Source organism: Mustela putorius, unplaced genomic scaffold (genome assembly GCF_011764305.1).
Source record: "Mustela putorius furo isolate JIRA1106 unplaced genomic scaffold, ASM1176430v1.1 tig00537235_pilon_pilon_pilon, whole genome shotgun sequence".
NCBI lineage: Eukaryota > Metazoa > Chordata > Mammalia > Carnivora > Mustelidae > Mustela > Mustela putorius.
This window is the reverse complement of record NW_025422375.1, coordinates 18,473-44,662: the sequence shown is the minus strand read 5'-3', so window position 1 is coordinate 44,662 and position 26,190 is coordinate 18,473. Positions and strand designations below refer to the sequence as shown.

General features: G+C 43.1%; 1 pseudogene; it reads right to left on the bottom strand.

Annotated features, from left to right (window-relative positions):
* Positions 1-26,190, bottom strand: part of LOC123390132 — a 72,629-nt pseudogene that overhangs the window by 34,252 nt on the left and 12,187 nt on the right.

The window sequence follows — 26,190 nt, the reverse complement described above, 5'->3', positions numbered from 1 at the left end:
AGGCTCCCTGCCGAGCAAGGAGCCCTATGTGGGACTCGATCCCAGAACCTGGGATCATGACCTGAGCCAAAGGCAGCTGCTTAACCAACTGAGCCAAACCCAGGCGTCCCGTGTATGTCCTTTCTAATCCTGCTTTCTCTGTCCATCATCTGTGATCTACCTCTCCTTCCATGGCAGTCAGGAGCCCTCAGGTCTCCAACTGCAGGGAATGAAACTGAGCAGCCAGGGACTACACCTTGATTCCTACTGCTGTCCTCAGCCAAGGAACCTGGTGTGGCAGCGCCTTAAGGCAGGCCCATTCTTGGAAGGTGCAGGATCCTCTGATGGATGTTCTTAGCCTGAAGATTCCCACTGGGGCTTATAAGCCCTCTCAGAAATGCAGTCAGCCAGTCCCCTCCGGTTTCCCTTCAGGTCCCCTTTTGCTCAGCTGGGGTCACTCTGCATGGTGGTCTGAGTTCCCCGTTTCTCTAAGCTCCCCCCCATCTTTCTTTAATAGGAATTTCCCCTATACATCTCTTGTGCATCTAAATGCCCTTTGAATATCTGGCACATGGCTGACCTGGACAATATCTATCCAACTGTACCCAGCATATTTACAAAGCTGTTATAATATTGGTCTCTTTGGTTTAAGCAAAGTGAGGCCAGATTTTGAGAGAAAAATCTTGGCTGAGTGTTTGAAAGGAAATTGTGATGTTAGGTTTCAAAATGGACACAACAGAAGCTTAGTGGTTGTATCCCAGCTCAATGAGTTTATTCGGTCCCCATTGTACCTTCTGCCTGACCTTAGAACAACCCACATACAGACAACCTCTGCAGATAGTGCTCATATTCCAAGGAGTGAAGCCAAGATGTGGGGCCAGACATTCCAGGCGTATTTGAATGAGTGTTAGTGAGACCTAGGAGTTTATTTGACTCTCAAATCTAGAGGAAACAAGGGGATATGATTAAGACTCAAAGATTTGCATGTTGTTGCCACAAAACGAAAACTCCTATGCATAGCCCTCCGGGTTCTAAAGAGCTACTCAGTCTGTTCCCAGGGTCTGGGAAAGTCAGTTGGGCCAGCCCTGTCCCTGGACACCAGTATACACTGCCAGAAAGATGCATGCTAGTTTGAGAAGCTAAAGTAGCACATATAATTTAAGAAGACTACACTTACAAACCACAGTCCCCTATGACTACATGAAAAAAACAATTCTTATCTTTCCAAATTACATGGCTCTGGATGTCATTAAAGTTTGTAAAAGATTTTCTTTGGACTCATTTCAATCACAATCTTGTGGATCTTTTTCACATATTGGAGGGGAAAATCTCAGCCAATGCTAAATGTCAAACATGTCCATGGCATTTCATGGAAACAAGATTAGATTTACCCTCTTCACTTGAGATGGAAGATGCAGTAATGTGATATAATAGAAAAATCTGTATTTATTGTCTTTGTTTCCAATACCTTGCACAGAGTTTCCTAAAAACCTTGCCATTTCCTGAGTGAGAAGAGCATCCTTTGTTGTTCACAAGTGGACCATTTTTGACCACACCTGAGTTTCTGCTAATGAGGTTACTCTTGTCTGGGTTCCAGAGAGCTTCTGGAGGTGGGCTGGTTGCCAGAGGAACCAACCAAGTGATTAGAAGGTTGTAACTTTCATCCCCACTCCATGATCTGCAGGTGGAGGGGCTAGAGATTGAGTTCAATCACCAATGCGCTTAATGATTTAATCAATTATGCCTATGTAATGAAACCTCCAGAAAAATCTGAAACTACCCGAGTCAGAAAGTCTCCAGGTTGATGCCAGGATGATGGCATGCCTGGAGAGACATGGAATATCAACCCTTCCTTTTATATCTTGCTTTATGCCTCTTTTTCATTTGGTTCTTCCTGATTTGCCATCCATTATAACTAACTGGCAACCAAGGTATAGTGCTTTCCCAAGTTCTATGAGCTTATTCTAGCAAATTATCAAACATGAGGAGAGGGTTTCGGAACTCCCAATTTCGCAGCCCAATTTCGGTATGAGTGGCCCAGACTTACAATGGATGTCTGAAGTGGGGGCCATTTAATGGGACTGAGTCCTTCATCTGTGGGATCTGTGTTATTCAGAATTAGTGTCAGAATTAAATTAAACTGTAGAACACCAAGTCTGGATAGTTTGAGAACTGGCTGGTTATAGGAAAACACAGCCACACATTTGATTGTGTCACAAACAGTGTAAAACACAACAGTTCGGGGGTGGGGGGTGGGGGCTCAGGGAATGGTCCCGTTATGTTCCCTTGAAGAAGTTCATGAAACCTCCCAAGATCATAATAACATCAACCCTTTAAGAGAAACCACTGAGGAGGCACCTGGGTGGCTTCAGTCGTTAAGCGTCTGCCTTCGGCTCAGGTCATGATCCCAGGGTCCTGGGATCGAGCCCCACATCGGGCTCCCTGGTCTGTGGGAAGCCTTCTCCCTCTCCCTCTCCCACTACCCCTGCTGTGTGTTCCCTGTCTTGATGGGTATCCTTCTGTCAAATAAATGAAAAAAAGAGAGAGAGAGAGAGAGAGAGAGCAAACCACTGAGGGGCACCTGGGGTAGCTCAGTTGGTTAAGTGTCTGCCTTCAGCTCAGATTATGCTCCCAGGGTCCTGGGATTAAGCCTCGCATCTGGCTCCCTCCACAGTGGGAAGGCTGCTTCTCTCTCTTCCTCTGCTTCTCTCCCCTGCTCATGATCACTCATTCTCTTTTCTCTCTCTCTCTCTCTCTCTCAAATAAATAAATAAATAAAAATCTAAAACAAACAAACTAACCAACCAGAAACCCACTGCAAAAAAGTCGGCAAAACCCTTTCAATACACAAACCCTCATGACATCATTAGTCATACTCCCCACCATTCAGTGGACTCCTTGTAAGGGTGACTACTATGACCCACTGAACCTAAGGAAGGGGTAGCCTCATGCGGCTTTCAACATGAGACTTCCCATTCAAGAACAGAGTACACAGACTCTTGAGAAAACTGTCCATAGACGTAACTGTCAGGAATATCCTCCTCTCCCTGTTTGCTTATGATCTATAACAACTCTATTTTCTGAAAAATACAGGAGACTTGACTAGGTATAGACAAATAAATACCATGAGATCAATTAAGAGATGATAAAGAGGCACAAAGAAGTAAGAATTGGAGTAGGATTAGTGGAAAAGATAATTGAGTAGATTACGTTGACTCTACTGGAATGAAACTGGAAAGAGCTATACAAAGGAGCAGATTCTAAGCAACTGACCCATGGTGCATCCATGGTGGGGCAGGGTGGGGGTGGGGGAGGCAGTGCTCTGGAGGGATCATGTGATAATTATTAGCACAGTTTAGCCCATAGTTCTTTTCCTTCAAGGCACCTGGTAGGACTCCACTTTCAGCTCCACCATTGTGACTAAGCCTGGCCAAGTTTTGATTTTGAATGAGTTTTCGAGGAGTGATATATATCATTTATGAGATGGGACACTTGCTTAATGAGATGAGTTTCCATAACTCTTTTACCCTGTGGCACAGTTCCCAGCAGTGCCCAGCAATGTGCAATATGGTGCCTGCTCTATAAGCCCAGGGGTCCCGAGCAACAATAATGAATAGAGCATCTGGCTGACCCATGAGAAACCAGTAGTGTAAAGTAAGAAATAAGAGGTTTAGAAGGATGTTTATTACCACAGCATAATCTGGACCTTCCCTGACAAGCCAGAAGATTAGGAACTCTTGATTCTGTGAAAGCCAAACACAAATGGAAACCAGAGTGGAAAAATTTCCTGAGCAGACAAAACCATTTTAGTCAGCAACACTTAATTTACATTATTTTGTGAGACAAAGGCCAGGCTAGCACCACCTGGGTCTCTCTTTGCATACACCTCTGAAAATCATTAGCAAAACTTAAAAGATTTTATTTGTTTGTTGTTTTAGAGAGAGAGAGTAAGTGAGCAAGGGGAGTGTCCGAGGGAGTGAAAGAATCTCAAGTAGACAAGAGAGAGAGACAGAGAGAGAGACAGACAAAGAGAAAGAGAATCTCAAGCAGACTTCCTGCTGAATGTGGAGCCTGCTGAATGCGGGGCTTGAACTCAGGACCCTGAGATCATGATCTGAACCGAAACCAGGAGTCAGACACTCAACCTACTGAGGCACCCAGGTGCGCTCTAGCAAAACTTAAATAATTCCCTAAAATTGATATGAAGTACACCACTAACCAATTCCCTTTCATTTAAGAAATTCTAATATCTTAACCAATCACTATAAAGAACAGTCTCTGCCCTCACACTAGATAAGCTTCTTGCTCACAACATATCCTCATTCCTTGTTTTGGGTTTTTGTTTTTTTTTTTTTTTGAAGATTTTATTTATTTATTTGACAGAGAGAGATGATCACAGTAGGAGAGAGGAAGGGAAGAGATCACACAGAGAGAGAGGAAGGGAAGCAGGCCCCCTGCTGAGCAGAGAGCCCGATGTGGGACTCGATCCCAGGACCCTGAGATCATGACCTGAGCGGAAGGCAGCGGCTTAACCCACTGAGCCACCCAGGCGCTCCCATGTTTTGGTTTGAGTGCTCCTGGTTTGCAGACATCTTTTTGTGTCTATACACAATAAACTTACACTAACGACTACTTCAGTGATTCATTGATTTTACTTTTCTGTTTGTTTGTTTCTTTTCCTGAACTTTAGGTACTTCTGAAACCCCTAAAACCAGCTTGGTTCCAGGTACAGCTTTTATGAGGCCTGGTAGTAAAGCATTTCCTGAAGGCTTCCTGATGGGTCTTCTCTGAGCTGAATTGTGTCCCCCTCAAATTTATGTGAAGTCTTAACACCCAGTACTACAGAATATGAGTGAATAAGAGATTGGGTCTAGTGAGAGGTAATTAAGTTAAAATGAGATCATAAGGGAGGGGTCCTAATCCAGTAAGACTGGTGTCCTTACAAGAAAAAGAAGGGGGGGTACCAGGTACCAAGAAAGCGCACACTGGAAAGGCCACATGAAGTCACAGCCAGAAGGCAGCCAACTGCCAGCCAGGAGGAGAGAGGGTCTCACCAGAAACCAAACCAACCAGCACCTTGGTGTTGGACTTTTCCTGAAGTCTGAGAAAATACATTTCTCTGGTGTAAGCCCCCCAGTCTGTGCTATTTATTATGGTGGCCCCTAACAGACTACTTTGGGATCTCTATCTTCCTGATGACTTTGTGTATGTCTTTTTAACTAATCTCATTCCTTAAGTTTGCCATAAACTCGATTCCTTAAAAACAAAAAGCCTAACTAATTCCTGACTCCACATACATGTGAAAAGCATTGAAATTTCAGAATCACAGTAAAGAGGATCCTTCTCTCCCATCAGATAATGGACAGGTACAAAGACTGTCAGAGGGAGCTGTACCCAACGACCTTACAGGAAATTAAATAATAAGCCCAGCTAATTTTCTCTTTTGTTTGAAGGGTCATGGACACATTAAACTCTGTCATAGAGCATTTCCTTAACAACCGCTGGTTCTGACGGGTAAAGGAAATCAACTAAGGAACACAGCAATGACCTAAAGGCACTGCATAATGATATTAAAATAAAAGACAGAATGGAGGAAAGCTTCAGCCTCACTCCTAAAGAAAGGAAAGAGATGATCAGCAACCCCAGACAGGACACTTAACACGGGATTTCCCAGCTCTCCTAGGATGGATATCCCTGAATACATGTTGCTTAGAACCTCAGAGAAACAGAGGCCAAGAAGATGACCTGAAGAGATGTCAGAAGATTTAATAAAGAGAAGTGTGAGCAGCAGGACTTTATTGATGTAGGGGGCCCAGCAAAGAAGCTTCTTTGAGAAATTCATTTTCATACAAAAAGCCTGAAAATTCTTCTCAGCCCGAAGAATGGTAGGAAGGAGGGCTGCCAGGTTTCAAAGCTACAATTACCACCTACCTGCCAATGGCTTCCAAGCATGCACGTCCATTAGATCCTGCACCCCTCCTCCAGACTCCTATTTGTAAAACTCAGGGAAAATTCTTTTCAATGGCTTATAGGTTATCTCAAGTCAGCAGGTCAAAACTCACCTAACAGTCATCACGTGGCCCCTACCAACACCTGTTCCTCACCCATACTACCATCCAAGGAAGGTCGAAGCCTAGCACTCCAAAGTCTACCTCAGCTTAGCCTCCCCCGCCCTCTCATCAGCTTAGAGCAAATGCCCACAGGGCTATGTTTCACCATCTGGTGTTAGTACACCAACATGGCAGGAAAAGTCACTTAAAGGCTATTAACCTCAGAAATTTTATTAACTATAAAAGCAAACATCAGCTGTGACCAGTAGATTTAAATTCACTGGAGACGAGCTCGGTGATTGGCTTCTTTGGAGAAAACTGAACTTTCAGAAACTGAAAGGGGTTGCTCAGTAATAGTTTTTTTTGTGAATAAAAAGAATGAGGAGTAAATAGATGATTCGAATTCAGGAGCTCTCTGGCTCAAACAGGACTGAACTTGCATCCTTAAAATTAAGGCTCTGGGTTTCATGATCTCTCCCGTTTTTCTTCCAGGCTGTGAGTCTCCTACTTACTAAGGACCATAGCTGGTCCTAGGTTGTGAGGAGTAAAATCTGGAGAAAGACAGTCCAGACAGTACCCATGGCTTCACCCCTCCAGGCCACCATCTGGGTATCACGTTCACAGAGCAGCCTTGTGCAACAGGTTCTGCTGGACCTACTGTTCACCTTACACAATCATTTAGGAAGCTATAGGGAAACTCTTTGTCAGCCAACTCGTGGGGCTTTTCACCTGACGTTGAGCATATTTTTTCCCAACCACAGCCCGACACACCCAACTCACCCTTGAGAATGCAGGAGGGTGGGCTCCATTAAAAACCACTGAACTAGGAAACTCTCTTTGTAGTTCCAGGCTTTTTCTCCCAAGTCAATTACTTTTATTAATGAATTATGTAATTTCCTAAGAAAATCTCTATGGCTTGAAAGGGCAGTAAGAGAAAACAGAAGGGGGCACCTGGGTGGCTCACTTGGTTGCGCAAACAACTCTTGGTTTCGGGTCTCTGGTTTCTTGGGTTCATGATTTCAGGGCCAGCTCAGATCATGATCTCAGGATTGCAGGATTGGGGCGATGGAGCCCCAAGTGGGGCTCACGCTGAGCAGGGATTCTGTCTGAGAGTCTCTCCCTCTGCCCCTCCCCCCACTTCCAAGTGCAGGCTCTCCTTTCTAAAATAAATCGACAAACGGAAAAAAGACAATAAAAAATAAAAGAAGAACAGGCAGGTTCCTGGTTGTAGGGCAAGAAAAAGAATTTACAGCTAAGAAGAAACAAGGCAAATGTTGATAGCTGGTGGCTCATCAAAGGTTGAGACAAACGTTCCTGAGCTCCTGCATCCGGGCACTTAGCGCAGTCGCTGTGCAGTGCGTGGGTCGTTATGGTTCTGAAAGAAGTGCTTGCCCATGCTTTCTGTGCTCATTCTGCTTGTTCTCTAAAGGCTTACAGAGTTTGATTTTCTCCCCAAGTGTTTCTTTTCCAAATTCATTTCCACAGCTGTTCAACCACCCTCCTGACAAAGGAAGGACAACTTGACAACCAGGGAGGCTTTGTTCTTTTTTCCTGCACTTGGGAGTTGGAGGGAGCTCTAACCACCCCTAAAGGGCTCACGGCGTAGGCTGGAGGAAAGTCGATTTACACAATTTCCCACTGCAATCATTGTTTTTTCAACCCAAAGAAAAATGAACCAAACAAGTGTATGTGAATCAAGTTTTGAGGAATTCCAGTGAAATAATGATTGCAGTGTCCCTCTCTGTCCCTGTACTGCGTAAGCTCCTGAATTGGGACATGCATCTAGGGGACAGATCTTTCAAGGCTGCTGGCGAAACAATAGTCTATAGGATATTTTGGAGAGGTAACCGATGTCACCCAATTGGGGACATTTAGGAGTCAGATTTGCCTCCTCCAGATTGGTGAATCTGTGACCTCTCCAACATCCTGTTTCATCCCAAGTTCTTTTTGCCATTGCATCACACGTGTGCAGGCGTGTGCCCACTCCTGCACCTCATAGTCAGCACTATATTTCACTGCCAGTGAAAGCTGTGGGCTAACTTCCAAATGTTTTGTGGAAAGCACACCAGGTCTGAAGGAAATTGCTTGGGCCCCTGGCTGGGCGAGCACCAGACAAACCTGCTCTCCCCCACCACTGGTGGGTCAGAAGCAGCCATGGGGGAGGAGTCTCACAGCTCGGTGCACTTGCTGAGCCCTTGCAAGGGCGGGGGGCAGTAAATTTCACTCCCCAGGCACCTACACCCAACCAGCCAAGGCTCCCAGGGCCCCAGTTTGTCTGTGATTCAGGGCTTCTTCCCATTTCTATGCCAACAGATGCCAACCAGATTGCCTTTCTTGTGTGGAACTTCCCTTCAAATATGGGAAGGACAAAGGGACATTTAGTCATTAACTACTATTGTGCCAGACATCTTTTGTGTATTTTTTCATATCCTCCTCAAAACCAAAAAAACCGCTCTCTGAGGTGAGATCAGTTATCCCATTGTACACACAGGAAAATGGAGACGCAAATAGATTGAGCCACCTGCTCAAGATTGTACAACTTGTAAGTTTTGCCTCTGTCTTCTACCCTGAGCTCCCTATATTCTTGGCCAGAGGAAACTGTATTTATACTTGTATGTGGAGCCTCTCACTTCCTATCCTAGGAGCCTGAATAAGTTGAAATAAGGAAATAAGGAGGTAAAAAAAGAGGACAAGAAAATAATGCCTACCATGCCCACTAAAGAGTCAAGTTTGCGCACAGCACTTCTCTAGGAAAAGCTTAGACTGCCTGATCGACTGGGTAACGTGGCATCACCTAGGGTGTGAGGAGATTCCTGACTCAGAAGCACTCACATAGGTGGACTTGTGTTTATTACTAACACCCAGTTCTGACACCAGTAGCTATGAGTGTGATTAATCCCACAACTCTGAGCAATTAACTCAACTGGAGATAGCGTCAGACCCCACAGGTGAAGGACTCAGTCCCACAGGAATGTCCTCCCCACCTGCACTCCAGATGGCAATCACAAGTCCAAGTTGTCACCTGTGTCTCTAATCAGCTGAACATAAAAAGGAGGTTCCAACCACCCCCTCCTCAGATTCTATTTATGTGCCAGAATGGCTCACATAAACTCACCCTCCAGACTCCAGAGAAGCATTTTACTGACCAGATTACCAGTTTGGTATAGGTGGTTATAACTCAGAAACAGCCTGATGGAGGGGTGCATAGGGTAAGGCACAGGGGGGGACAGTGTGGGGAGCTTCCATGCTCTCTCCAGACCACACCACATCCCTAAATCTCCACTTTCACCAACCCCCAAACTCTCAGAACCTGGTCCTTTCATCATTGTTGTTTTTTTCAAGATTCTATTTTTATTTATTTGACACAGAGAAAGCAGGAGGAACAGCAGGCAGAGGGAGAGGGAGAAGTAGGCTCCCTGCTGAGAGAAGCAGGGAGCCCAGTTTGGGGCTCGATTCCAGGACCCTGACATGAGCCGAAGGTCATAGGAATAATGGCAGGAGCTGCTAGGAGCGGAATCACGGGGTTCACCTGGCAAATAGTTTGCCAAGTTAGGTTGGCAAAGGGATGGCAGGATGGGATGAGAGGAGAGGAACAGGTCAGGGAATTCTAGCATAAGGGGGCGGCGGCAATTTAGGATCTAAGGCCAGCAACAAGCATGCATAATAAACAAAGGGGTAAATTGAATGAAAGGCAAAAGCTCTCTGTGAAGAACCTGGTGCTATGGATTTCTGCCTTAGAAAACCAGGCTGGAAAAGCAGGGGGAGGGCAGCTTTTCATTCTGTCTCTTGGCTCCTGAACCACATAGAATAAATTGTATCCAAAAAACAACTTCCAGACCATCTGTGTCTTTATAATAAAAATAACAATGAAGAACCATAAGCACCTGGCGATCTGTGAATTCAGAGGCTCAAAGAAGCAAGAAGAACCAACAGGAGATGCGAACCCGGAGGTTGGAATCCGGGGTGGGTGGGGGGTGTCTCTCTTCTTAACCCGTACATACTGTCCCTTCATGCCATGGGGACAACAACGCTGGCTACATCAGGTTTGCAGTGAATCTTGAATAAGGAAATCTCCATGAAGCACCAGCCACGGGAGGGGCCGGAGGTCTGTGTTCAGTCCGATATTTTTCATTTGCCTCCCTCTACTACTCTCTCATTCTCTGTTGTGCTGGAGGGGTGGACTCCACCGTAGCAAGATGCCAGATGAATACAAAGGAAAGAAAGTCAGAGGGAAAGACAAAGCGCAGGGAGAGAGGAAGAGAGGTGGGAGAGCATGAGAGTACCGGTCAGGAGCAGACTGCTCTGGAACCCTCCGCCCTGGCTCAAGTGTCAGTCCTGCCTGTGCTGGCCTCTTGGACCTCTCAGATGAGGTGGAGGAGGGGGAGAAAGATGGGGAGAGATGAGACACAAAAGAGACTTTGGTAGCAAACTGACCAGGAAACTGACTGACTCAGGGAAACCAGGGGAAAACACAATCCTCCCTCAGGGAGAACCATCTGCCTCCAGAAAATGAAGGAGCACCGTATTTCAAACCGACTGCCCACTAAGAGTAAGCCAACAGCCATGCCGTGTCCAAGAGTTTCTGCGACACACTCACGTTCCCTGCGTGTTGAGTACTCATGCATGTTTAATAGGAATTTTCCAGTGACCCTAGGAGCTAAGGAATCTCATCATTCCAATATTTACAGAAATGAGACACAGAGATGATCAGAACCTTTCCCGGAGCCATAAGTTGGACTCGGCCCCGTTAGCCAATTCAAAGAGCACTGGCTTCCCTGCTAAGTGGACACGAGCCCAGGGCACTCAGTGGTAACACATGGGTTTCTCTCATATCTCTTGGGACTCCATGAGTTGGAAACTCAAAGGGATGGGCTGAGTGGGTAGAGAGGCAAACTCTTGCCCTCGGTGTTGTGAGTTCAAGCCCCTTGCTTGGTGTAGAGATTAGTTAAAAATAAAAAATCTTTAGAGAGAAAGAGAGAGGAAGGAAGGGAGGGAAGGAAAGGAGGGAGGGAGGGAAAGAAGGGAAGAAAGAAAAAGAAAAGGGAAGAAAAGCAAGAGGTAAGAATACAAGGAAAAAGATTGAAATGCGGCAGAGCTGTGTGTCTTGTCCAGATTGTCCTTTGTTAACCAAACAATGCCCTTGTTCAATTTACTTTAACTTCCTTTGCCTTGTTTTCTTTATCTGTGAAATGGAGTTGTTAAGTCATGTGTCATAGTAAAAAGAAAGAATTTAATAAAATAATAAGGGTTGAGGTGATCCCACCCAGGGCCCGGATATACTAGCTGGATATAGTCCCTTGCTATGACTTTTGGCCATGTCGTTCAACCGGGGGTGCTAGTGATCATATTAGAGCTATTCGGGTTTTTGTCTCTGCTCCCTTTGCCCACCACTAAGAGTGTGATCTGGTGAATGTTCAGCAAGAGGGAAAAATAAAATACGTAGGACAAGAGGACCTGGAGGGTCCAATTGGTATTTCGACAATTCTAGAACAAGCTCTTCTTTACTGAGAAAGCATCTCTTCAGTGGATAAAGATCCGTGGAGTTGTCACATGTAACCCACAAATCACAGATCGCTTTCCCGATGACTCAGACTTTCTGCTGAAAGAGCGTGCTTGTGACTGCTGCCCTCGGGAAGGCCCCCTTCCTCAATGAAGGGTGAGTTCCAAGGGCCTTTGCTCAAAATACAACTGGACTGCATTAAATACCAGTTGCTTTCAAAACTGCCTTCTAAATCTGGCCCTGGAGCTTCTCTGGTTTCACATTGGGTCACAGAAGTGCCCCAGCACACACTTAATACTCACTGTGCTGTGGGCGACCACAGAGTGACCCAGGAGTGTGACGGTGTGGGGGTGACCCCCCTGCAGCCAACACAACTACAGCTTGGCCCACTGGAGGGTCACAGCAGTGCCCTCAGCAGATACTGTGGTGGGTTTGAAAATTGCAATTTTATTTGAAATGATCATTAAACAAAAAAATAGTCCAAGTGGAAACAATTAAACTCCTGGGAAAGTCAAACAAATCTTGTTAGCCACAGAAATCTCCAACCAGAAAGAAACCAAGCTGTGATTGGCTCTAGATGTAAAATCAAGAGAAAATTCAGAGGGACGTCAGATTCTCAAGTTCAGAGGCAACCCAAAGAGGTAACAGAGTCCATTGTGCTATAAATAGCACGTTCTGGGAAAATGACAAGAAGTAAGATTTGGAAAGGCACTGGTGAAAAGAAAAGGTTGTGAAGAATTAAAACTACCTCAGAATGGCCTGCCAAGAGGTGCCTTTGATGTTATCACAGATAAGCCTCCTCATTGACGCTGGGGAGAGTAGTGGGAGTTACAAGTAAGCAAGTAGTTAAACCCCAATAACTTGGATTTAAAGTGAAATCTTTGGAAGGTGAACTGTGAAATGAACACCCTCATTGCTTATAGGAGGGGCCATCTTGGAGTGGATAGGCCTCCCAGCTGAGGCCACTTACTCCATTGTAAGAACACTGCAAGGATGAAAATATCTAAAGACAGAATGGGGTAAGGAAAGGGGATCTCAGAGGCAATCCAGCCCAGTGTGAGGAGGAGAGAGCTGCCCTTGCTCCAAACATAGCACTACTTTTACATCAAGATACAGCAGCTTACTCTCAACTTAAAGGCAGGAAACCAAGAGTTCTCACAGTGTGTCGATAATCATCAAGAGCGGTGCCTGTTTAAATTTGGATTGACAGGTTCCATTCTCAGAGAGTCTGAGATGGGGTTTGGACATTCAGATATTCATGAGGTGAATCACCGAGGTGATTTCTGAGGCATAGAGCGGGGGAACACGGAGTCTGGACTCCCAGCCTCCCCTCTCAGTTTTCTGACAAACTTGGCTTCCTGTGGAAACTTGCCCAAAAGGAAAGACTATGGAGCCCTCTATGAGTCAGCATCTTCTTAAACGGTTAGAGATTTGCATTATGAATCAATAAATTGACTTCCAACTTCATGTATGGGTCTCCTTCACTTGGTGAATCCAAACTAGATGTCTTGGATTTACTTTTTAGGAGACTTTGTCCCGTACTATCGTACTATCTACTTTAGCATGAAGTCTTCACTATTATAAGCATTGTCTACCAGATGAATTAAATAGCTAATTGTAAAAGGTGAAAAGAAAAACAAAACACAAAACAAAACAATGTTTGTGGGGTGCCTGTGTGATTCAGTCGTAAAGTGGCCCAAACTCTTGATTTCAGCTCAGGTCATGATCTCAGGGTTATGAGATCAGGCCCTGCACCAGGCTCTGCACTCAGCAGGAATTCTGATTGAGATTCTATCTCCGCCCTCTGCCCCAACCCCGGCTGGCATTCACTCTCTGTCTGTAAAATAATTTATAAATAAGATCTTAAAAAAAAAACATGTTTGCATGTTTCTTTGGTTAGATACAATCTCTGCAAAACAAGAATATAAATTGCAGAGGCAATAAAAGAGTACATTAGGTTTGAGCTCATAATAATTTTAAAACTTTTATAAGATAAAAAAAATCTTAGTCTAAAAAATTTTAAGTGACCAGAATGAGAGAAAGTATTTGAATTTGCATGTAATACTCAAGGTTTCAAATTTAGATAATGAGTTTCTACAAATCAATTAAAAAATTAAAAAAAAAAAAAAACCAGCAAAGAAAGAGAAAGAAAACAGACAGGATGTGGTATTTGCATACAATAAAACTGGGGCACACATTAAAACAAAAATTATTGTTTATGTGAAAATTTCAATTTGACTGGGTATCCTCAGTTGGTTGTTGTTGTTTTTTAAAGTCTGGCAAACTGTAAGAGGATATGTGAACCTCCAATTCACAACATGAAAAACACTAATGATGCAAGATCATGGAAGAGATGTATGCAAATTAAACACAACATGCCTAACCCCGTTTTTGCTCATTTGATTGGAAAAACATTAAGAAGCAATGTCCGTTGTGGGGATTCAATAAAAGGAACCAAATACTTAAATATAATAATATTTAATTGCCATGTCTATGGAAAAATATAAGACCATAAGGAGTTTCCAGAAAAATTCTAGCCAGCTATAGCTGGTTAAGTAAGACCTAAAATTAAGATCCAATGTTTTTATGTGCTACCTTGTCATTTGGTAAAGCTGGGAGGGTCCTCAATCATGTAAACTGCAAACTTTTCCTCCCCAGTCTGATTGTCTGCTGGCCAAATAGCCCTCCTTTAATGCTGGGGACTGGGTGCCATACATGCTCATCCAATGAGTATTCGATGTCAATACTCCTGGGACAGCCTTGGGATTATGTGCGAATTATGTAACACAAACCAATCACGCCGTCCTGTGGGAACCAGCGAGTTCGGCAACTCTCTTCTTGCTTACAACACAAAGCCTTACACCCATACCCACTGATTTGTTCCCTTCTGTTCCCACGTGTAGCCCCCATGTGGGCCTGGGTTGTGTGCAGCGTCCTCCTCCCATGGGCTGTGAGTATATGCATCTAGTTGGTGTCATCTATTTATGGTGAGCTGTCGCTTCTATTCCCTGGGGCAGGAAATCCTTCCCTCATCAACCCCATGAAGAGGAGGTGATTAAAATAGCAGGTCTTTCAAATTTTTTGAAGGTATTCACTTTGAAAATTTCACTTCTGACAAAATATCCTATAAAAATACTCACAAACAAAAAAGAGATGCATGCAGAAAACAAGAATATTCAATACAACATCCTATTTTTTTTTAAAGAGAAATTTAAAAAAAAGAAAACAAAATGAAGGTTCGTGAAAAATCCTGGGAGCAACCCTGAATATCCATCTGTGAGGAAATGGTTAAAATAAATTATCGTCAATGTAATCTGTGAAACACTACCTAATAATTAATTAAAATGACATAGACATGAATTCCAAGACTTGTATATTTAAGCAATACAATGTAAATAGCACCCAATTTATGCAAAATAATATAGACCTACATATATGTGTGTGTGTGCATTATCACACTGATATACATATACACATATAATAACGACAGGGAAGGAAGGACAATAAAAAGGATCAGAGGGGCGCTCTGGGTGGCTCAGTGGGTTAAGCCGCTGCCTTCGGCTCAGGTCATGATCTCAGGGTCCTGGGATCGTTTTGTCCCGCATCGGGCTCTATGCCGTCAGCAGGGAATTTGCCTGCTTCCCTCTCTATCTCTCTGCCTCCTGCCATCTCTGCCCTACTTGTGATCTCTGTCTGTCAAATAAATAAATAAATAACTAAAAATCTTTAAAAAAAAAAAAAAAAAGGAGGGGAGGAGTCAAGATGGCGGAGAAAGTAGCAAGCTGAGACTGCTTCAGCTAGCCGGAGATCAGCTAGATAGCTTATCTAAAGATTGCAAACACACCTGAAAAATCCATCGGCAGATCGAAGAGAAGAAGAACAGCAATTCTGGAAACAGAAAAACAAACCACTTTCTGAAAAGGTAGGACCGGCGGAGAAGTGAATCCAAAGCGACGGGGAAGATAGACCCGGGGGGAGGGGCCGGCTCCCGGCAAGCGGCGGAGCAACCCCGCGCACCAAAATCAGGACTTTTAAAAGTCTGTTCCGCTGAGGGACATCGCTCCAGAGGCTAAACCGGGGCGAAGCCCACGCAGGGTCAGCGTGGCCTCAGGTCCCGCAGGGTCACAGAAGGATCGGGGGTTTGTCTGAGTGTCGCAGAGCTTGCGGGTATTGGAACGGGAAAGCCGGCTACAGAGACAGAGCAAAAAGACAGTAAGCTCGCAGCTCCGTGTTACCTTGAAACCGGTCGCAGGCTCGGTGAGCTCGGAGCGCGGCCGGAGGTCAGGAGAGAGGGGAGTAACTGGGCGCTGTTCTCTGAGGGCGCACTGAGGAGTGGGGCCCTGGGCTCTCGGCTCATCCGGGCCGGAGACAGGAGGCCGCCATTTGTATTCCCGTCCTCTGGAACTCTACGGAAAGCGCTCAGGGAACAAAAGCTCCTGAAAGCAAACCCGAGCGGATTACTCACCCGGCCCCGGGTAAGGGCGTGTTGTAATTCGCCTGGGGCAAAGACACTTGAGAATCACTACAACAGGCCCCTCCCCCAGAAGATCAACAAGAAAGAAATCCAGGCCGAGACCAAGTTCACCTACCAAGGAGTGCGGTTTCAATACCAAGGAGAGCAGCAGAATTCCAGAGGAGGAGAAAGCCAAGCACGGAACTCATGGCTTTTTTCCTGTGATTTTTTAGTCTTGCAGTTAATTTAATTTTTTTTGCGTTTTCATTTTTTTTTTCTTTTTTTTTTTTTTCTCGCCTTCGGGTAAAAATTTTTTTTTTTTAACTGTTACCTTTTTCTTTTTTAACGATTTTTTACTAGTTTATCTAAATATATATATATATATATATATTTTATTTTTTTTTTTACATTTTTCTTAGGTGTTTTCTTTTTTTTAAAATTCTTTTCTTTTCTTTTTTTTTTTTTTTTTTTTTTTTTCTTTTTCTCTCTTCCTTTTTGAACCTCTTTTTATCCCCTTTCTCCCCACTCACGATTTTGGATCTCTTCTAATTTGGTTAAAGCATATTTTCCTGGGGTTTGTGCCACCCTTTTAGTATTTTACTTGCCCCTTCATTTACTCTTATCTGGACAAAATGACAAGATGGAAAAATTCAACACAAAAAAAAGAACAAGAGGCAGTACCGAAGGGCTAGGGACCTAATCAATACAGACATCGGTAATATGTCAGATCTAGAGTTCAGCAATGACAATCTCAAGGTTCTAGCCGGGCTCGAAAAAGGCATGGAAGATATTAGAGAAACCCTCTCGAGAGATCTAAAAGCCCTTTCTGGAGAAATAAAGAACTAAAATCTAACCAAGTTGAAATCAAAAAAGCTATTAATGAGGTGCAATCAAAAAATGGAGGCTCTCACTGCTAGGATAAAATGAGGCAGAAAGAAAGAATTAGTGATATAGAAGACCAAATGACAGAGAATATAAAGAAGCTGATCAAAAGAGGGACAAACAGCTACTGGACCACGAGGGGAGAATTCGAGAGATAAGTGACACCATAAGACGAAACAAACATTAGAATAATTGGGATTCCAGAAGAAGAAGAAAGTGAGAGGGAGCAGAAGGTATACTGGAGAGAATTATTGGGGAGAATTTCCCCAATATGGCAAAGGGAAATGAGCATCAAAATTCAGGAGGTTCAGAGAATGCCCCTCAAAATCAATAAGAATAGGCCCCACAACCCGTCACCTAATAGTAAAATTTACAAGTCTCAATGACAAAGAGAAAATCCTGAAAGCAGCCCGGGAAAAGAAGTCTGTAACATACAATGGTAAAAATATTAGATTGGCAGCTGACTTATCCACAGAGACCTGGCAGGCCAGAAAGAGCTGGCATGATATTTTTCAGAGCACTAAACGAGAAAAAACATGCAGCCAAGAGAATACTATATCCAGCTAGGCTATCATTGAAAATAGAAGGAGAGATTAAAAGCTTCCAGGACAAACAAACAACTGAAAGAATTTGCAAAATACCAAACCAGCTCTACAGGAAATCTTGAAAGGGGTCCTCTAAGCAAAAGAGAGAGCCTACAAGTGGTAGATCAGAAAGGAAACAGAGACCATATACAGTAACAGTCACCTTACAGGCAATACAATGGCACTAAATTCATATCTCTCAATAGTTACCCTGAATGTGAATGGGCTAAATGCCCCTGTCAAAAGACACAGGGTATCAGAATGGATAAAAAAAACAAAACCCATCTATATGTTGCCTCCAAGAAACAAAACCACCGTTAAGACCCGAAGGACACCTCCAGATTTAAAGGTGAGGGGGTGGATGGAAAAGAATTTACCATGCTAATGGACATCAGAAGAAAGCAGGAGTGGCAATCCTTATATCAGATCAATTAGATTTTTAAGCCAAAGACTATAATAAGAGATGGAGGAAGGACACTATACATCATACTCAAAGGGTCTGTCCAACAAGAAGATTTAACAATTTTAAATATCTATGCCCCCAATGTGGGAGCAGCCAAACTATATAAACCCAATTAATAACAAAATCAAAGAAAACACATCAACAATAATACAATGATCGTAGGGGACTTTAACACTCCCCTCACTGAAATGGACAGGTCATCCAAGCAAAAGATCAGCAAGGATATAAAGGCCTATTAAATGACACACTGGACCAGATGGACATCACAGATATATTCAGAATATTTCATCCCAAAGCAAAGGCATACACATTCTTCTCTAGTGCACATGGAACATTCTCCAGAATAGATCACCTCCTCGGTCCTAAATCAGGACTCAACCGGTATCAAAAGATTGGGATCATTCCCTGCATATTTCAGACCACAATGCTCTAAAGCTAGAACTCAACCACAAAAGGAAGTTTGGAAAGAACCCAAATACATGGAGACTAAACAGGATCCTTCTAAAGAATGAATGGGTCACCCACCGGGAAATTAAAGAAGAATTGAAAAAAATCATGGGGGCAACAAATGATAATGAAAATACAAACGGTTCAAAATCTGTGGGACACAACAAGGCAGTCCTGAGAGGAAAATCTATCTAGCGGTACAAGCCTTTCTCAAGAAACAAGAAAGGTCTCAGGTACACAACCTAACCCTACACCTAAAGGAGCTGGAGAACGAACAAAGAAAGAAACCCCTAAGCCCAGCAGGAGAAGAGAAATCCTAAAGATCAGAGCAGAAATCAATGAAATAACCCCAAACCCAAAAAAAACAATAGAACAAATCAACGAAACTAGGAGCTGGTTCTTTGAAAGAATTAATAAAATTGATAAACCCCTGGCCCGACTTATCAAAAAGAAAAGAGAAAGGACCCCCATAATAATAAAAATCATGAATGAAAGGGAGAGATCACAACTAACACCAAAGAAAAATACAACTATTATAAGAACATACTATGAGCACTCTACGGCAATAAATTTGACAATCTGGAAGAAATGGATGCATTCCTAGAAACATATAAAACTACCACAACTGAAACAGGAAGAAATAGAAAGCCTGAACAGGACCCATAACCAGTAAGGAGATTGAAACAGTCATTAAAAAAATCTCCAAACAAACAAAAGCCCAGGGCCAGACGGCTTCCCGGGGGAATTTCTACCCCAAACATTTAAAGAAGAACCTAATTCCTATTCTCCTGAAAACTGTTCCAAAAAAATAGGAAATGGAAGGAAAAACGTCCAAACTCATTTTATGAGGCCAGCATCACCTTGATCCCAAAACCAGACAAGGATCCCACCAAAAAAGAGAGCTATAGGACCGATATCCTTGATGAACACAGATGCGAAAAATACTCAACAAAAAATATAGCCAATAGGATTCAACAGTACATTAAAAAGAGTATTCACCACGACCCAAGTGGGGGTTTATTCCAGGGCTGCAAGGTTGGTTCACATCCGCAAATCAGTCAATGTGATACAACAATATCAATAAAAGAAAGAACAAGAACCATATGATACTCTCAATAGATGCTGGAAAAAATTTTTGACAAAGTACAACATCCCTTCCTGATCAACCCAACTCTTCAAAGTGTAGGGATAGAGGGGCACATTACCTCAATATCATCAAAGCCATCTCTGAAAAACCCACCGCAAATATCATTCTCAATGGAGAGAAGAAAAACTGAAAGCTTTTCCGCTAAGGTCAGGAAACACGGCAGGGATGTCCATTATCACCACTGCTATTCCAACATCGTCCTAGAGGTACTAGCCTCAGCAATCAGACAACAAAAAGGAAATTAAAGGCATCCAAAATCGGCAAAGAAGAAGTCAAAATATCACTCTTCGCAGATGATATGATACTATATGTGGAAAACCCAAAAGACTGCACTCCAAAACGCTAGAACTTATACAGGAATTCAGTAACAGTGTCAGGATATAAAATCAATGCACAGAAAGAAATCAGTTGCATTTCTCTACACCAACAGCAAGACAGAAGAAAGAGATATTAAGGAGTCATCCCATTTACAATTGCATCCAAACTCCATAAGTATAAGCTAGGAATAAAAACCTAACCAAAGAGACACAGGAATCTATACTCAGAAAAACTATAAAGTACTCATGAAAAGAAATTGAGGAAGACACAAAGAAATGGAAAAAATAACGAAAAAGTCCATGATCCTGGATTGGAAGAATAAATATTGTGTGAAAATGTCTATGCTACCTAAAGCAATCTACACATTTAATGCAATTTCCTATCAAAGTACCATCCATCTTTTCAAAGAAATGGAACAAATAATTCTAAAATTATATGGAACCAGAAAAGAGACCTCGAATAGCCAAAGGGAATATTGAAAAAGAAAGCCAACGTTGGTGGCATCACAATTCCGGGATCTTCAAAGCTCTATTACAAAGCTGTCATCATCAAGACCAGCATGGTACTGGCACAAAAAAGACACATAGATCAATGGAATTCAGAATAGAGAGCCCAGGAAATAGAATCCCTCAAAACTATGGTCAACTAATCTTCGACAAAGCAGGAAAGAATGTGTCCAATGGAAAAAAAGAAAGACCTTTTCAATAAATGGTGCTGGGGTGGAAAATGGACAGCCACATGCAGAAGAAAAATGAAAGTGGACCATTTCCTTACCACCACACACAAAAAATAGACTCAAAAATGGGATATGAAGGACCTCAATGTACGAAAGGAATCCATCAAAATCCTTGAGGAGAACACGGGCAGCAAACCTCTTCGACCTCTGCCGCAGCAACATCTTCCTAGGAACAACGCAAAAGGCGGAAGGGAAGCAAGGGAAAAAAATGATGAACTACTGGGATTTCATCAAGATCAAAAGCTTTTGCCCACAGCAAAGGGAAACAGTTAACAAAATCAAAAGACAAACTGACAGAATGGGAGAAGATATTTGCAAACGACATATCAGATAAAGGACTAGTGTCCAGAATCTATAAAGAACTTAGCAAACTCAACACCCAAAGAACAAATAATCCAATCAAGAAATGGGCAGAAGACATGAACAGACATTCTGCAAAGAAGACATCCAGATGGCCAAACAGACACATGAAAAAAGTGCTCCATATCACTCGGACATCAGGGAAAATACAAATCAAAACCACAATGAGATATCACCTCACACCAGTCAGAATGGCTAAAAATCAACAAGTCAGGAAATGACAGATGCTGGCGGGATGGAGGAAGCGGAGAAAAGGGGAACCCTCTACACTGTTGGTGGGAATGCAAGCTGGTGCAGCCACTCTGGAAAACAGCATGGAGGTTCCTCAAAATGTTGAAAATAGAACTGCCCTATGACCCAGCAATTGCACTATTGGGTATTTACCCTAAAGATACAAATGTAGTGATCCAAAGGGACACATGCACCCGAATGTTTATAGCAGCAATGTCCACAATAGCCAAACTATGGAAAGAACCTAGATGTCCATCAACAGATGAATGGATCAAGAAGATGTGGTATATATACACAATGGAATACTATGCAGCCATCAAAAGAAATGAAATCTTGCCATTTGCAACAACATGGATGGAACTAGAGCGTATCATGCTTAGCGAAATAAGTCAAGCAGAGAAAGACAACTATCATATGATCTCCCTGATATGAGGAAGTGGTGATGCAACATGGAGGCTTAAGTGGGTGGTAGAAGAAGAATAAATGAAACAAGATGGGATTGGGGAGGGAGACAAACCATAAGTGACTCTTAATCTCACAAAACAAAACTGAGGGTTGCCGGGGGGAGGGGGTTGGGAGAAGGGGGTGGGCTTATGGACATTGGGGAGGGTATGTGATTTGGTGAGTGCTGTGAAGTGTGTAAACCTGGTGATTCACAGACCTGTACCCCTGGGGATAAAAATATATGTTTATAAAAAATAAAAAATTAAAAAAAAAAAAAAAAAAAAAAAAAACTGATCAGAGTTACTGTAGACAGGGAGGAGAAGGACAAGGGGCAGGCTTTTGTGTTTTTTGCTGTGTAATTTTGCACCGTTTGAGCCTTCTACACTGAAAGTGCATTCTAGTATCATGTGATGTGATAGAAATTTAAGTAAGGAAGGGAAATCAAACTATATACAAAAGTTTCCTAGACTAACACCTGGTGTTAGTCTAGGTTTGTAGTAATGTAACACAACTAAGGAGTGGGAGTGCCTAGTCTGACTATCCCAGCACCAAAGATATCTTCTGGGCCTTAACACATATTGTGTTGAATCAGCCGTCAGCCTGTTAAAATTTTTCTCAGCTTCTCTCCGGGGGAGTTTCTAAAGCAAAATGGTCTCATTCACATATTTCTGGCGGAGTCAGGCAATCAAGACAGATATGCCCAGCCAAAGTATTTTTGCAAATCCTTTTCATTTTTTTCTTACCCCATCTTTTATTTGACTTCGTCATCTCATGCAAACACGTTAAAAAACAAACAAACAGAAAGGACATAAAAAAAGAAGGAGGATGAGGTCCAGTGAATGAGAGAGAAAGAAAAATGGTTAAGTATTGTTTATCCCAGTGTGAAAACCAGATGAGCCCTGGCAGCCAGTTCCTTCTTGCTAAGTGAAAAACTGAGTTTAACTAAACAATGATAGATATCTGTCCTCTACTTTTTCTCTCTTTAAAGAGGTCATCTGGTTACTGAATGAAAAACACTATTAGCTAGTAATTATATACTTGATGTAGGTCATAAGGGAAGTCACCAGAACTTGGGTCACATTCCCATTGACCAAAGCCGTATCGCCACCCTAGCCAAGACCCAGTCCTGCTCAGCCTTCTCCCATTGCCCTGAGGACAGACTCCTGTCTCCAGGTCCACCCTGACCCCTGCTCTCCCTGGGGATACGCTTTTGACATCTTACCACACTAATGCCGTCATTGAGAAGGGCCTCCACGAAGATCATCATGTAGAGTGGCTCGTTCACACACGCGCTTCCTCGAACACAGCCAGCACGGCCACGGGGTCCACGGCTGAGATCAGGCTGCCAAATAGAAGGTTCTGAAGCAGGTTGACGTCAGTGAGGCCAAAAGCTTTGATCTGGCAGATGAGGTAGAGAGAGAGGCCAATGCCAAAGGCATTGATCAGGGCCCCTAGGCCTGCCCACCACAGGATGGACCCAATGTTCTCAAAGAAGGGGCCGGGTGGGCATGGAAGTAAGTGAAGTAACCACCCTCCAGGACGACGGGATGGGTGGAAGGAGGGGAAGGTACAGGAAGTAGATGCTTGAATCCATGACGGGGTAGGAGATTTATGGTCAGTGCCGAAGATGATGGCGCCCACCAGAGCCCCAACTATGATGAGGAGGCAGCTTTTCTGGCATGAGGCCTGGTAGTCTGTGGTAAAGATGAAAGCCTAGAAAAGAGCAGAGAACTACATTGAGATGTTTGCTAATAAAATGGCTCTGGCATGAAGATACCAGGAGCTGGTGAAAAGAAGAGGCCTTTGAAACCAAGCAGATGAGGACCTGGGAGATAAAATACAGTGATGTGTCTCCTTGAGCCTTAGCACCCCATCTGCAGCAGGGACTGGAAGTGTTGCCAGGGCTTTCACAGTCAGATCAAGTACTTACAGGGCCAGGCCTCAGTGCAGGTCTCTCATATTAGTCCTCCAATTAGTCTGCTGTCCCCTTCCTCTTCCTCTTTCCTGTTTCCCCACTTCACAGGGTCTGAGAGGGCAGCAGAGAAAGAAGAGCAAGGAGGTGAAGCTCCTGTGCAAGGAGCTCTAAGGCTCCCTGAGAGGCTCTAGACCCTCTAAGGGCTCATTCAGAATCAATCACCGTCAGTTTCTTCCAAACTTACCCTTCCACTAAGCCAATACATGAAAATTCAGTCTTTTGTTGTATTTTCCTCATTTAACAAATGACACTGCCATCTGGTCAGGTGCATACGATGGAAATCAAGGGGTGCCTGGGTGGTTCAGTCAGTTGAGTGTCTGACTCTTGGTTTTGGCTCAGGTTACGATCTTATGGGTCATGGGATGGAGCCCTCATGTCAGCCTCTATGCTCAGTGGGGGAGTCTATGTGAGGATTCCCTCCCTCCACCCTTCCCACCACTCACAAACTCTCTCTCTTTCTAAAATAAATAAATACATCTTTAAAAAAGGGAAGGAAATCAAGTTGCATTTCCTTAACCCCATCACTTTACTCCTCGTGCAAACCAGCTCCCTATTTCGTCATCTGTGTCTCTCAGTAGCTGCACCCTAAGGACCATCTCCTCCTCCTTATTCATACAGTCACCACCTTTATGTAGGGGCTCCCCATTTTTCCATCCTGACTTTCTGCACTTGCTTCCTGGGTCTCCTGTCTCACCTTCAACTCCCCAGCCCATTCCACCTTCCCCTGTCAGAGATGACTTTTCCAAATCATGTGTATCTGCTCATCCCATTTCCGACCTAGGACTCTCAAAGCACACAAAGCATCTCACAGATTTTTAGCTGAGGGTTTTGTGTGGCACTGCTGAGCACTGTGTGTGATGTGGAGAACCAAACAGGCTTATTATAATTCCAGCTTTTTGAACACCATTTAAGAAAATAACACATTAACAAATAGGAAGACAAAGACAACGGCAATGCATAAGGAATGCAGTGAAGTGTACATTGACCGTGCCACCAAACAGGAGAAGAGATCAGTGCACAGCAGCCACTCCAGGATTCTCTCCAAGTCAGTATCCCTCCCACCCAACATCGTCCTTCTTATGCATCCTATGTGACAGCCACACCAACACACCTTTTCCCTGTGGTCCCCTTTTGTATCTTTATTTTATTGCTTGCCTGAATTGTTCTTTTTCTTCAACCTACTTAGGTCCCCTTCTTGGTCTTCAAAATTAAACTTTTCCCGACCACTTCCCAAGGAAATCATATGCCTTCCTCTGAAATACTGTAATATTTTATCAGTATCTGTCTAACAATGTTCTCTTCCTACCATTTTCTGTGCATGACTTATCTGCCCTACTAACCTCCAAATTCTTCCAACTGACCCAAAGTGCTTCGCAAGGTGTCTTGCCCACAACAAGTTGGTCTGTTTGCTGGAAGAATCTATAAGTGTGTACATGAATGATCGATCTGGTTAAATGTTCACCAGAGAAGCTTTTATATGAGAAGTAGGAATTGAACAGGTTGTTGGGAGTGATTAGGACTTACATATTTGGACAGCAGAATGGAAGATATTTTAAATGGGGATGATAACCCCAAGGAAAAAAAGGGGAGACAGGAATAGCCCCAGTCAGATATATCTGACATTCATTGAGGAGATGCACCTGGTTGCAGCAAAGTTTTTATGAGTTGGGAAGAATACTGGAAAGAAGAGTCCATAGATGATTGAACCAAATAAGACAGGGTCTTGAGTTCAAGGCTAAGTAATGTAAGATTTTCTCCACAGGCCATAGTGAGCTATTGAATATCTCCTTAGGAATTTTAATTTTAATTCCATTTTACAGGAAGGAAAGGTTAGATCATTCTTACAGGAAGGAGGTGGTATCTCATTGTGGCTTTGATTTGTATTTCCCTGATGATGAGTGATGTTGAGCATCTTTTTCATGTGTCTGTTGGCCATCTGGATGTATTCTTCTTTGGAAAAATATGTCTGTTCATGTCTTTCTGCTCATTTCTTAACTGGATTATATATATTTGGGGTGCTGGAAATGCAAATGATTATATTGCAGCAGCACATTGGAAAAAACAGTATGATGAGCCCGCTCCTCAAATAGTTAAAAATAAAACTACCTTATATGTCCCAGCAATTGCACACTAGGTATTTACCCAAAGGATGCAAAAATACAGATTCAAAAGGGGCACATGCTCCCCCAGTGTTTATAGCAGCATTATCAACAATAGCCAAATTGTGGAAAGAAGGCCACAACGTCCATCAACTTATGAATGGATAAAGATGTGGGTGTGTGTCTCTATATACATACATACATATAAATACACGTATGTATACATTATATATTTACATGTATGTATAACATACATGTATATGTGTGTATATGTGTACAGACACACACCCACATCTTCTTTATCCATTCATAAGTTGATGGACGTGTGTATATACATGTATGTATACATCTATATGTGTATATATATACACATACACATATATGTGTATATATGTATACATACGTGTATACATATAGATGTATACATACATGTATATATGTATGCATATATATACAGACACACATATACACATATACACAATGAAATATTACTCAGCTATCGAAAAAGAATGAAATCTTGCC